Source organism: Protopterus annectens, chromosome 4.part1 (assembly GCF_019279795.1).
Source record: "Protopterus annectens isolate FY-2018-M chromosome 4.part1, PAN1.0, whole genome shotgun sequence".
Taxonomy (NCBI): domain Eukaryota; kingdom Metazoa; phylum Chordata; order Ceratodontiformes; family Protopteridae; genus Protopterus; species Protopterus annectens.
The window spans coordinates 295,680,169-295,695,421 of NC_056734.1; positions in this window are offsets into that span (position 1 = coordinate 295,680,169).

The window sequence follows — 15,253 nt, forward strand, 5'->3', positions numbered from 1 at the left end:
CTAACTGTGAGCATATCTGAGGGTTTTGACGCAGGTTTCTAACATAGCTGAAGAAGGCTTTGTGGTTATCTTTAGTGTCCTTAGCGATTTTTCTCTCAAAGTTTGCCTTGGATGTTTTTATGAGAGAACATAGTTTTCTGCTAATGTTGATCAGAGATGTCTTCCCTTCATGGGATTTCGCTCTGACGTGCAGTAGCTTCCTTCTTTGTTATACAATTTGTTTATGGCTGAGGTCCACCAGACAGGATGCTTACATTTGGTGGAGAGGGACTTGGATTTGTTTGGGATTGCATGATCCATGCATTCTTGGAGATGTCCATAGAAGGCATTTGTGAAGGATTCGGCATTGTGGGATGTGGTATCCACTGGCACAGTGGGCTTAAAGGATACCATCTCAGTCTTAAGAAGAGTGAAGTCTGCTTTTGAGAAGTTTTTCACTGTGGTCTTTTGTGCTGGGGGTGGAGGTGGGATATGTATATCCAGGGTGATTAGTTTGTGGTCAGATCTCACTAGTGAGGGGTATACTTCCAGTGTGGAGCATTTTATCCCCATGTTTGTGATGATCAGGTCCAGTATATTATCTACCCTAGTGGGAGAGGTGACTAGTTGTTCCAGTGCATTTGAATTTATGAATTCCAGGAACCTTTGGGCTAGGGTATTAGGGCTAGAATAATGTACCCAATCTATGTTTGGGTAGTTGAAGTCTCCCAGTATGATGGTATTTTGTGATACATTCATATCCTCCAATGTCTTCAGGAAGGCTGAGTGGGGTTCTTGAGATTGGGAGGGTGGTCTGTAACATGCTACCAGTTGTATAGCAGTTTTGCCTATGGTTAGTTGCACCTGTATGGTCTCTGATACTTCATGTGTTGCTACTAACCTGGAGGTGTGGATGTCCTTTATGAATATGGACACTCCCCCTCCCTTTGTGGTTCGGCCCGGGTTTTGGGGCCGAAAAGCATGATAAGAGGTATAGCCTGGTAGCACTGGGGTGCTCTCAGAAGCCTTGAACCAGGTTTCAGTTACTGCACAGACGTCGATGTTCTCCATGCTGAGGAGTGCATCAAGTGCCTGCATCTTGAGATTTAGACTTCTGGCGTTGAGCAGCATTACCCTTAGTTTTTTTCCATTTTTGTTTTCTAAGGAGGTGGGTGTGTCTTTTGAGCCTTGCCTAAAAAAGGCACTATGGGGGTGGCAAGAGCCTTAGCCAATATCCAGAAGCCCAGTGGTGACAGGTGTAAGCCATCCCTTGCAAAGCAGCGTGGCTTGTCCAACATATCATCCCAGGCAGACAGACATTGGATCCCCTTAGAATGACACCAGTACTTCAGCCAGTTGTTAAAGCTGATCATATTGTCTTTGTATTGTGGTATCATTCTTGGTGAGGGCAAGATGCTGCTCAGGGTCAGGGTCATACCAGCCTGGGCTACATAATCAGAGAGCTCCTCTATGTCTCTTTTAATGTAGTCCAGGGAAGTACGTCTCAGGTCATTCACACCAGCATGGACAATGAAGGAGTCATATTTGTACTTGCTTTGGAGTGACCTGAGTGCGTGTGTTATGTGGCGGATCCTAGCTCCCGATAGACAGCTCACAGTCACCTTCTCCTTGTTCAGCCTGGTCAGTGGGACATCAGTGTGTCTGACTATGGAGTCACCTATTACTAGTGTATCAGGCAAGGTGTTTGGCCTTAAGGGCTGCGATTGGTCGACACACTGATTTATTGAAGTATGTGTTGCATGTGTTTTGTTTTGAAGTGGTGGATTTTGGGTGTCTGCTTTGGGAGCCTCTGTTGTTTTGGTAAGTTTTTTATTAGAGCCTCAGTATGTCTTTGTGTTTTTATGTGTTTGGTTTGCAGTTGTGGTAGGTCTATGTGGGACTGGGATTGCTGTGTGTGTGGTTGCCATCTCCTCCTGTCTGGTCATGCCAGCCCTGAGTTGAGAGAGTTCAGCCTTCAGTTTGGCTATATAGTTGCATCTCTCACATGTATTTGTGTTTGTTGGGAGGAGGAGAGGGTTGTCTGTGTACATGAGACAATTGTAGCATTGTCTCAAGATGCCCAGATTGACCAGCTGAACTGGAGACGACGTCAGTAATCTACCACTCGACATGCTAGAACAGTGTAAGGGGGTGGTATACCTTTAAGGGAAGTGGGTATTCACAGGGGTGGTAAGTAGATGTAGTGCTTTACTTAGTACGAGAGTGCTTACTTAGTAGAGAAGTATTGAGAACAAGTGCTAGGCTTATAATACAGTGAGTAGTCTGGTTATACTAAGAGTAGAGCTTCCTTAAGGGAAAATTTGAAGAGTAGACTTGGCAGAGCCAGAAAAAGTTTAACCTTGTTTAACCGGCACTGCGCTATGCGCACGACCATGCAAAGCCGTGCAAACGTGGATTTTAAACAGTGAACTACAAAAGAGCTAGAAATGGTCCCAAACAACCAACTACTACAGCTTCTTGTGCTGACGTCACTTCCCCCAAGGACAGGTAGGCTGCTCAAGGCTCCCCACTCCCACTGGTGAGCAAAGAAACTTCCTTCTATCCAAGTAAGGTAATGGACAACACAGGAATTACACCACAGCCCAGAATACAGCAATGCCTGTAAACTGGTCTAAACTAGTTGAGGAAGGCGGGAAAACAAGGATTATTTTTTGTTTTTTTTGTTTTTTTGGTAGAAACACACAGAAAATGCAGAAACAGTGATAAATTAGTTACACAGGCTAGCACACTTTAGTGGGCAGCCTCTACAGTTAAATTAAACAAACAAACAAGCAAACTTTTGATCAAATTCGACTAAAATGTAACTTTAAGTGCAGATTTTAAAATAATGCAGCAATCATTTAAAAAACAGTTCAGGCTAGTTCAAGGTAAGCTACAGAAGCTATTTCAAGTGAAAAAAAGCAAAGATACTTAAATCCAGAAGGTAGTCGCTTTTCTGACTTCCCTGCTGCTAGGACCACTCTGTAAACTCACATGGAGCTTGTCTGAGCAGTATAGCCAGAAAAAAACGCCCAGAGGCGGATTTTAAACAGCGAACTACAAAAGAGATAGAAATGGTCCCAAACAACCAATTACTACAGCTTCTTGTGCTGAGGTCACTTCCCAAGGACAGGTAGGCTGCTCAAGGCTCCCCATTCCCACTGGTGAGCAAAGAAACTTCCTTCTATCCAAGTAAGGTAATGGACAACACAGGAACTACACCACAGCCCAGAATACAGCAATGCCTGTAAACTGGTCTAAACTAGTTGAGGAAGGCGGGAAAACAAGGATTATTTTTTGTTTTTGTTTTTGGTAGAAACACACAGAAAATGCAGAAACAGTGATAAATTAGTTACACAGGCTAGCACACTTTAGTGGGCAGCCTCCACAGTTAAATTAAACAAACAAACAAGCAAACTTTTGATCAAATTCGACTAAAACGTAACTTTAAGTGCAGATTTTAAAATAATGCAGCAATCAGTTAAAATATAGTTCAGGCTAGTTCAAAGTAAGCTACAGAAGCTATTTCAAGTGAAAAAAAAGCAAAGATACTTAAATCCAGAAGGTAGTCACTTTTCTGACTTCCCTGCTGCGAGGACCACTCTGTAAACCCACGTGGAGCTTTACTTGGCTTATTACTCTCATAACGTTTTGGGGAGTTGCTAGAGTGACAGTTTTGTTCTTTTAGATGTCTGACAATCAGTTGCATTTCTTATTTGCTGCCTAAACATCTGGGATCATCCCACTGATTTGCCAGGGGGACAGGGTGACAAGCAGCAGATATGGGCCAGTTTACTGGACATTCTGGACATATCTGTACAGTTGTGGGGTATAATTCTGCATACAGCTACTACCACTCCCAGGATTCGAACCATGGCTGTGTGTGCTAAAAATACAACAGTTCACATTTCAGTTGAGTGCGCTATTTGGATTCTGTTGTCTGTCTTTTCATTGTTTTCTGTCTAAATCTCTTTCAGTTGTACTATATGACCTCTTGGGATTACAACAGCCATATACAGACATTCCTACACATTTTATTTATGTATCACAGTGTGGGTAATAGTGCTTAATACAACACTACTATTAAGAGATTGCAACTCTACATTACCATATGATACCAGAGTAAACACATGCAGTCCAGTAGTTAGGCATTTATTGTCAGGAATTTATGCTTTTATTTGCATACAACCTATATGAGACTCTTCCTGCCATATTTTCTGGTGTATGCAGTACATGCCTAAAACAATACAGGGTTTATACAGGCAATTAAATTTCCACTACTTTTAGATTTATTTCCTATAACAGTACATGCAAGAATATTACTAACCTACCTCACATCGCAACGGCCACAATCTACAGGCATGGGCTTCCTGGTTCGCAGCCCGCTTAACTGCCACTGTGCAAGACATAAGAGGAATATTTAGCCATACCTATCCATAATATACATGAGCTGGCAATTATTAAAAAGGTAGTGGACTGATACTTACACACGGCTGGGACATCCCCCGTCCCCCTAGCCTCTTGGATCCACTGATCCAAGAGATCCCCCTTTCTCCACTTCAGGTCGGCATAGTAATGCCTGACCTGCTCACCAGTTCGGGGTATGCCAGTGGTACCTTTGAGGTCACGGGCGAGATGGTCCCAGGCTTCCGCTTTGTATTAGGACCCCTGGTACTGGCCCTGCAGCAGTCTCTGGTCGTGGCCTTTCACAAGGAGTCCTGCCATGACTCTGGACTCCTGGATGCCCCAGAGTTGTGCCCAAAAGTGCACACCCTCTCCCATACCAGTCATAGTGCCTACAGGAGGAAGCTGCAACCAGTTATGAGATGTATTAACCGCCTGTTGGATTTAAATAGGGCCAATTTCCCACACTTTGCCATGATTGGACTATTTTGAAAATGCTAAGCTATGGGCAAACCTGGTTATCTAAGGTTGGCATTGCTTAAGGGGTATACCATTGGGAAAACTGAGTTAGCTGGCCTACACATTGCTTACACCTACTAAGCTGGGCTGTGCAATCCTTAGCATTGCTTAATTTTTAATTTGATTACTATTTGCTATTTAGCATTGATTTATTATTCATTACATGTTATATATGGATTTGGTATCCATGATTCATGTGTACGTACACTGCATGGGGTCCTTGTTTTTATTAGGGGATTTCAACACATTATTACAATGACACCTCACATCACATATTTATGTTATGTAGTAGGTTATACAACATAAAATTGTATATAGATTCCTTTCACATGTTCAGTTTGATTTTCCTGTAGTGAGGATCTGTTTGGTGATACCTCAGTCTTGCATATCGATGTAATTGCTTCGTGGTTAACTACTGTGACTATAGTGTGTGGGCTCCTGGGTTCAAGACCTGTAAAAGCTGTTTATTTTGTTTCTGGCCAGAACAGTGGTTGTTGCATACAGAGTGATTAAGGCACTTTTTAGTAATTGTAAGCAGGTTTGAGCAGTTTTGCGCAAAGGTAAGCAATGCTAACCTCTGGTTAAATATGCTTACAGAGAGTTAGCTTCAATATTGCTTATCCTGTGTGCGCATTGCTTATCCCCACACAAATGGGCTAAAACCCACTTACTACTGCTTAAATATGCTTATTCTTGCTTAATAGTACTTACTCCCGCTTACCACCCCACTAATTTAGACAGTAATGTAAAATGGTTCTTGGGAAGGTGGTGGATTTAGAAACTCTATGGATTTATCATTCATTGCACATTGTACATTCCATTTGTATCCCTGATTCATGTGTACATATACTGTATGGGGCACTTGTGATTATCTGTGGATTTTACAACATTATGAAAATGACACCTCACATCTGCATTTAATGCAGTACTCCAGTTCGCAAATATATGTTATTTAGTACTGGTTATGCAAAAAAAAATATTGTTCATAAAGTGATTTGACATGGAAAATGGAATGTATTGGAGTAGGACTCGAACTGGGAATGAGTGCTTGTAAGGTGAATGCTCTGGCCAAAATACTATTGCAGTACTGCTTCAGTTGCATATATCTTGATTTTTATCCTCTTGTGCCATTTAAGCTGCGATAAAGGTAGCTAAGCAATGGGCAAACCCACACACTTACGGTTACATTTTATCTGTTTGATTAAAAAAAAGGTTGTTTATATTTTATATATTAACTATTGCTCTTATAAAGTTGGGGGGATGTTGCTGGGGGTATGCGAACACCTATGAGTGGTCTCGCTCATTCGTATTCCTAAACTGCTGCTCTTGATTGCAGAGGCATGTATATTCTGAGAGCTCTACTCTCAGACACACCCCCTGCACTCGTACATGCTCCTTGTCCATTTAGGAACTCAAGCAGCGCGCTTTTATTAATATGCCTGGCACTCTGCAGTCCTGCTTCTAAACGGTGGAAGTATAGTAAATCCGTGTGTGTGTGTGTGTGTGTGTGTGTGTGTGTGTGTGTGTGTGTGTGTGTGTGTGTGTGTGTGTGTGTGTGTGTGTGTGTGTGTGTGTGTGTGTGTGTGTGTGTGTGTGTGTGTGTGTGTGTGTGTGTGTGTGTGTGTGTGTGTGCTCGCACAGATTTTTATCTCAATGATAAAATATGAATGGCTCTTAAAAATGAAACTAAGAATTTGGACACTAATACTGATAGCACTTAAGCTTATGTTAAGACTTGCTTTTAAGTGCCATGTTCCAGCAAAAGATATCTTGCATCTTCACACATCATCTTAGATTTTTTAGCAGCAGAAAAAAGCCCTTTTTTAGCACAATACTACAGTGTATAATGATGCTAGATTTGTGACCGTGTACTTAATTTCATAACACTATATATCTCATAGTTTTAATATGCTGTGTTAAGGGCAAAGGCCATTAAAATCAGGTTCAATATTTCCAAAGTATATATTGCTTCCAAACCAAATATCTAATGACTTCTTAAATGCACTGAATGTGGCACAGCTTCTTATGTTTAGAGGTAGCCTGTTCCAAGATATCACTAACTTCTGTGTTGTAAATTTGGCCCTGGTAGCAGTTTTACATTTTGGAATCAGGAATATTTTCTACTTGACAATATACAATATCATAGCATTTTAATGTTTTAAGAATAACCTAAATTATTTTGGTTATTCTTGAAGCATTAAGAATAACCTAAAATCGTTATTATGCAGTGCATGATATGCCATGCATAACCTTCCACATAACCAAAAATGTTATAGGCATGTATTCATACTCACTTGGGCAAATGTGATAGGTGTATTCCTGACACTTGCAAATGAGTGTAGCAAAGGCGGGAATCATAGAGGTAACTTAAGCTAATGCAAAAGGCCATAAAAATAATGAGATGTGAATGAGAAATGTTGTAAAGCATCATATGCCAATGAGGTGGTTTTGCAATTCATAGTCTGAAATCCATGCAGCACACATTTCCATTATTAAAAGATATGCTTCACCTTAGATATAGGAGTTGCTATCCACAAACTTGCTTGTCCAGGTATGCACACTTTCTTGACACACAAATAAATTATTTCCCCAAGCAACTTCTTAATTAGCTTGTACTGAGTATGCACAAGCACTAAAATCACACAATAAATTATTTTGGGCAGCGGTCACTTCAGTAGACTGACCATGTATGCACAATCACTCCCCGACACACAAATTATTTCCTCAAGCTGACCCTTCAGGAAAAGCAGCAAAATGCAACATTTCCCCAAGCAACACCTTCAGAAGTATGTCCAGGTGTGCACAAGCACCAAAATGAAACATTTATCCTAGTTACCCCTTTAGTAGCATATCTTAGTATGCATAAGCCTCAAAATGAAGTATTCACCCAGTTAACCCCTTCAGAAAAATGTCCAGGTATGCACAAGCACCAAAATGAAACATTTCCCAAAGCAACACCTTCAGAAGTATGTCCAGGTGTGCACAAGCACCAAAATGAAACATTTATCCTAGTTACCCCTTTAGTAACATATCTTAGTATGCATAAGCCTCAAAATGAAGTATTCACCCAGTTAACCTCTTCAGTAAAATGTCCAGGTATGCACAAGCACCAAAATGAAACATTCCCCAAATGACCCCTTAAGGAATATGTCCATGTATGTGCAGGCACTATAATGAAATATTCACCCAAATGACCCCTTCAGTAATATGTCGCAATGTGCACAAGTACCAAAATGAAACATTTTCCCAAGCGACCCCTTAAGGAGTATGTCTAGGTATGTGCAGGCACTATAATGAAATATTCACCCAAGTGACCCCTTCAGTAATATGTCCTAATGTGCACAAGTAACAAAATGAAACACTCACCCCAGCAACCCCTTAAATAAAATGTCCAGGTATGCATTAGCACCAAAATGAAATTTTAACTCAAGCAACCTCTGAAGGAGTATGTCCAGTTATTTACAAGCACCAAAATGGAACATTTACCTAAGCAATCCCTTCAGTAAAATGTCCAGGTATGCACAAGCATCAACCAGTATCCACCCCCCCACACATCTCCATATTCTCCTGGAAAACCTCTGCTTATTGGCCTAACTTCAGGTCTATTTACATACTTAGCATGGAAATAAGCTCATTATAGATTCATGTTTATGAATCATACTCATACACATATGTGTAAAGCCTTTTAACAGCATAGTGGCTGTCCCCCTATTGCTTATGTGCTAGGCATGTTATACGTTTGTGATAGGGGAGCATGTTTACAACAACTCCTTTGCATGTAGGTAAGCATGCTGAAAGTCTGGGATTTACATATCCATGTACTGCTGCTCTTTGTGGATCACTTTTATGAAAATGCGAAGCCCAGGACTATGAATACCACCCACAGAATGTAACTTAAGCCTCTTCAAATGTTCTTCATAACATACATTTTTGCATTCAGTAATATGTTTAGTGAACTTCCTTTGAATATTATACAGTTATGTTAGATCTTTCCTGGAATATGAGCAAAATAAGGAGTTATATTCAATAACTGATCTCACATAGGTTGCAAATAATTTTCCTAGAGTGTTCCCTGATCTGGTACAATTTTCTTCTAAATAATTGTCCTGTAAATCACAGTGCATTTAACTTGATTGCATAAGAATTATGCTTAAAGCTCATATTGAGTGTTATGCAAATAGCTAATTTGTTATACTAAAAAATTTCATTAATAATATCAGTACCCAGGTGAATTTGTGTAAAGGTTTGGATGGGCCAAAGCACAAAACACCACTCTTTTTAATATTTGTATATAAACCAGCACCCCTCAACCACTTGTATATCTGCTGAGCATATGCATTACATTTAATGTAGTCAATGGCACTAGTTAAAAATGCACCTATTTTAATGTCATCTGCATATTTGTACATACAGTACATGTTATTTGATAAAAAATACAATACAAAATACAATAAAAAATCAGGAAGGTTAATAGAATGAAGACTGACAACACATGGAATGTTATGGTAAGAACATGACTTCTTTATCTGATGTTGTCCACTTCATTCTATTAACCTGTGGAATAGAGCCCCCATCTACTATAACCCAGGGTGGCCATTAAGTAAGGATATTCTAGAGTACAGCAGAACCAGAGGCACTTCTAGTCCTGGATATGTCCGATTTGTAATGCATAATGAAAGTAGGGGGATTTGATCAAGTAACAGCAGCACATATGTCCTCAATAGAAACTCTAGACCAAAAAGCCTGAGATATGGCCATGGACCTTGTAGAATGGGCCCTTACTGGTCCTGGTAAAGGAATACCTTTGAAAGAGTAAACAAAGGTAATGCAGTCTTTCAACCATCTTGCCAGCATAATTTTGGTAACCACTCTACCTTTCTTTGCGTTTGAAAAGGAAACAACTGATCACACTTTCTTAAGGGCTTGGCTTTATGAATATAAATACCTATGAACAGTAATGATCCTAATACAGACCCCTGGGAGAATCCAGAACCAATTCCGGGATCAGTGTTATTTTGAAAATATACTGCAAGTATGTTTTATGCTCTGGCAAAAATTAATTGCTAGCCATTGTTTAATTTCTATTTTTTTAACTAAATTAGCTTGCCCCCAGTCCTGTACTCCCTAACAACAGTCTCTCTTTGCATGCTGTTTACTATTTGAAAGCCCTAATGTTTTTCTAGTATTACTAAACCCTTTCTCCTATAAATTGTGGTATTTCTAAATCCCACTTACTCCTAGTACAAGAGTTTCTTTTTCATAAGAAAGGTATGCAAAACAAGTAAGTCCAAAGTGCCTATGGTTTCCTCTGATTATTTCAAGACATTAGCTCTCTCTATTTGTACGCCCTGCTGTTTTTCTACTACTACTAAACCCTTTCTCTTTTAAATTCTAGTTTTCCTAAATCCCACATAACTTCTTGGTAAAATTGGCTTATTTTATTTCAATAAGAAAGGTATGCAAAACAAGCAAATCCAGAGTACCTACGGCCTTTTCTTATTGTTTCTGTAGACTTGAGCCTCTGTGAAATCAGGGCCAGTCCTTTTCATCATACTATTGGCTATCCACCACTTTCTGGTCTATTCTGATCCTCCCGCTCCCCTCCAGACCAATTACAGGCTAATCAGGGCCAGCCCTTTTCATTATACTATTGGCTATCCACCACTTTTTCTGGTCTATTCTGTCCTCCCCTGCACCACAAGATATAATACAGCCTAACCTAGCTTTCTTAAACTACAGGAGCCATTTTTAAAATACTGTTAGTGTAGCTGCTTGTCTTGCTGGGTGAAGTGCCCATATCTGAATTTCTCCCTGCAATACAGTAAAACCATGATTGCTGGGGTCTTGAACTTCTACCAAGAAATCCAAGAAAGAAAGTGAATGTATGTACATACCTTACTGAAAGACAAAGTATATTCCTAAAAGTCTGTTTGTACAAACTGTTGCCTAACTGTTGTCCTGCCCTGCTCAACTCTGGAATGGCTGCTTGTATATCACCACTTCTTTCTACGTCCTTCTTTTCATAGTCTTCTCTGCAAGAAAGTTTCCCCTACCACCTTGTACTCTAATAGCTTAACTCCTTTATTTCCCCTTTAGTGGCAGTTAGCACACTGTTATTTTTTTCCTTTTCTTATCCACTGTAAACTTTGACCACTAACTTCTCCTTGCTACTACTTTTTTCAAAGTGCTCCTAGTGTTTTCCCTCTTCTCTTATTTAAAACCTCCTTTGCTGCTTGTCTGATTATTTTTCATTTCTGTTTAGCCATCTAATCAACCTGGTCCTGCCCGCTCCATTCACCATTTGCTCCGCTCGGGCTCACTCTGCTCCTCTGCCCTACCCTCATTCCCACCCACCCCCACATTCATTACATTTATACCATCCATACCACAACCCTTCCTTTCCTCTAATCAATCCATTAACTCCTGCTCCTCCCCCATGTCACACTGCCCCCTTCTGTCACACTACCTACCTTTCCCCTCCCCTTAATATCCTTCCTTGCCATAATCTTGTTCTCTTATCTTTTAGGTAACCCCATATTCTTCTCAATACTCCCTACATGTGAACAATACCTTTTACCTCTGCATTTTCCACTCATTCTTTTCATCCTCTACTCATTTCTCAACATGTGGCCTCTTTGTCTTTCTGCCACCTTTCTTTTCTTCCTTTCACTAACAACCTCTTACCATACACCACTCTGCTGTCAATCACCTATACCTACTCTCCCCTTTTCTTTCCACATGCACACTACCTCTCACCTACATTTTATCTTTCCATCTCTCTTTCCCATCTCACCCTCTGACCTCTTCAGAATTAATATTTTTCCAAACTGATCTCTCTCCGCTACTCTAAAACAAAGACATCCTACTATTCTGAAGCTACTCACATAACCTTTCAATTTCTTTGACATACTTCTCTTGGGAGGGGAAACCTACCCCAGTCCAGGACCACCTGCCTCTACCTTTCACAAAATCTCAACTCAAACCTCTCTTCCTCACCTACCCCTTCATATCAGCACTCCCTCACCCAAATGGACTAAAAATCTTCTCTGTTAATATTCAAAGCATGGTTAATAAGATAGCAGAACTTCACTCTTGGATTTCTAACACTACTCCCCACATCTTTACCCTATCTGAAACCTGGCTTAAACCTCGCATCCTTAATACAGAAATCTTGCCTCCTGGCTGCAACATCTTTCGCTCAGATAGAACCAACAAGAGGGGTGGGGGGGTTCCATCCTCTATTCCAATCAACGTAATCTTTCCCCAATGTCTATCGCTGTTCCTAGCTTTATACCTGCAGAAACTTATATTGTAAACTGTCACCTTAACCCTCACAAAAGATTTGCCTTAGTCTCTATAAACATAAGACTAGAAACCATCTAGCTAGGAGATATTAACATATACTAGTAAAAGACGCACTAGAAAACCCAATAAATTAATTTAATATTTCTATAATATTTCTAATATTACTATCCTAGAGAACTTTCTCTCCTGACTCACTCAATATGTCCCTTAGAAAACCATTATACTCGGAGATGTTAACATAGACTGGTCTAAACAGTCTACCTCATCCCCTACTCAAAGTTCCAACCTTCATGGATTTCACCAACACATATCTACCCCTATGTAAACTAAAAAAACTCCTTACCTGGACTTATCCTTGACTGGATCCTTACCTCACATCCTACCCATTATCACAACCCTAATGTACTTTCTAACTTTTTAAGTGACCATTCCCCTACCTATATTCATAGATTCACCCAATATTCACCCAACACTCATACATATAGACTATGTTGAAACCTTACCCAATTTGACCCAGATACACTTAACAACAAACTTTCTAGCATTAAATTGTCCTTCCTATATCACCTCCCTCTCAGTGAGGCAGTAGAGTCCTTCAGTAAAATTTTCCTTGATACAATGATCTCAATTGCCCCTTCTAGAAAAATCAGACTTAAATCTAACTTTGCCCTTGGCTCACAAAACAAACCTGCTCTATTATGCACAAAGAGATGGTGTCTGGAAAGCCTGGCTTAAAAATAAATCCTCTATCCTTCTTCAAAGATACAAGGAGCTCAGAAACATGACCAAAAAAACTAGTCAACAAAGATAAGAAAGCTTTCTTCTGCTCTAGCCAATGTAGCTCACATAAAAGTCCAAAGAAATTCTGGACTGCCATCAATAACCTGCTTCACCCTTGCAACCCATCTACTCTCAACCCCTTCCAACATAACACTGCTACTGAAACTGACTCTCTCCTTAACAACTATTTCATAGAAACATTGCAAAAACATACCCAAAATAGTACTTCTAACTCAACCCCTCCATCACTCCATAATGAAATTCTCCTCAATGCTTTCACTTTCCAATCAGGTCCCACTTCCATTATTAAATCACTCCTAAATAAACTTAAAGCTTGCTCCATCTCTGCCGACCAACTACCCCCTACTTTCTTAAAGTTGCTGCACAGTCTATTGCATATTATGTCTCTATACTTGTCATTTAGTCCATTTATGAAGCCCATGCCCCAGATATATGGAAATTATTTCATATAATCACTCTCCACAGAGGTGTAAACTCTACTGATCCTTCTAACTTCAGACCTTTTGCTATCCTGTGCCCCTAAACAAAATACTGGAAACGTGCATCCATACTCAGTTACTCAAACACATTCTTGACAACAACCTCCTAATTCCTACCCAATATGGCTTTAGACCACACTATAGTACAGCCAGTGCACTACTCTCTTTCCTCCAAACTGTAACTGAAGCCCATGACAAAAACTTGCTTGTCTCTTGTTTATTCCTGGATTGGTCTAAGGCCTTTGATTCTGTCTACCATTCCAAACTGCTAACTAAACTCTCTGACCTTCATCTCTCTGCCTCCTCTGTTAACTGGTTTACTAGCCACCTTTCCATCAAGCAGAAGTCCATTTGCTGGCAAACTGATCTCTCCTCTTTCCTCCCAGTAAACACTGGCATCCCTCAATCATCTATCCTTGGCCCCCTCCTGCTCAATATTTTCAGTAACAAACTTCACTTTGCTACTAACCTCTCACCGCTTCTACAATATGATGACGATTCCACTCTTATCACCTCTGCCAACAAAATTCCTGAATTTCTAGCTCTCATTCAACACACCTTCTCCTCTGTTGAAACCTGGCTTTCTGATAATCAGCTCATGCTAAATCCAAAAAAAACTAAACTCCTTCTCTTCCTTCCTAAAACACTTGCTCTTCTCAAACTCTCTTTCTCTATCACCTCCCTCAATGACACCACTATCAATCCTGAACCCCATATAAAACTACTTGGATTAATTATTGATGATGAACTAAAATTCAGTATACATAACCAACAATGTATAAAAACAACCCACCAGAAAATTGGTCTCCTCTATCACAGCCAAAAGTTTCTTACACCCTCCTAAAAAAACCCTCCCTAGCTCAGTCACTCCTTCTACCCTGTCTTTTTACTCTGCCCCTGTCCTTACTAATGTTCAAACATCTCTTCTCTTTAAACTAAAGCAAACATATAACAAAATAGCCAGATTTGCCTCCAATCTTCCATACAAATCGCATCACTGCCTCACCCTTAAGATACTCCAATGGCCTGAATTTCCTAAACAACTATTTTTTTCTCAACTACATATTGCACACTCTATCTTGAATTACTCTATCTTGAATTATCCCTCTTTCTGCCCCTCCATCTCTAATCTACTGTCCTACTATAACCCCCAATGTCCCCTCCGTACTACAAGCAAACACCTCCTTGATATATACAAACTCAATAAACATACTGGAAAATCCCATTATAAATACTCCATAGCCCATGCTTGGAACTTACTCCTTCTGAATATAAGAAGCAATCCTCAAAAATACCTGTTCAAACAAGAACTTAAACTCTAGCTACTAGAGACATAGTGCTGCCCTTGTTAAACCCTCACTTGACTTATTCTCCCTTCTTATCTACATAATTTCTTTTTCCTCATTTCCCCTGCACCTTCTGTTACTTTTCCCTCTTTTTCCTATTTTTAAATACCCCCCTCAAAAAAGTTCTTATATTAGTATTGACTCTTTGTACATTGGAATGACCTCATGTATGGTATTCCACTGAATTTCATACTCTGTCTTTTTTAATATTTAATATTTATAGATTTGTTACCTGTTAATAGACTTACATCATGCTATTGCTTGCTAGTAGACTTATGTTATCTGTTTATATATTTGTAACTTCTGTAATAATTGTTAATTTTCTGGAAATTTTCACCTCAGGTCTTCACTGAAAATGTGACCCTGGCTCAGCTAGACTAACCTGGTTAACAAATGTCAATAAATAAATAAATAAATACA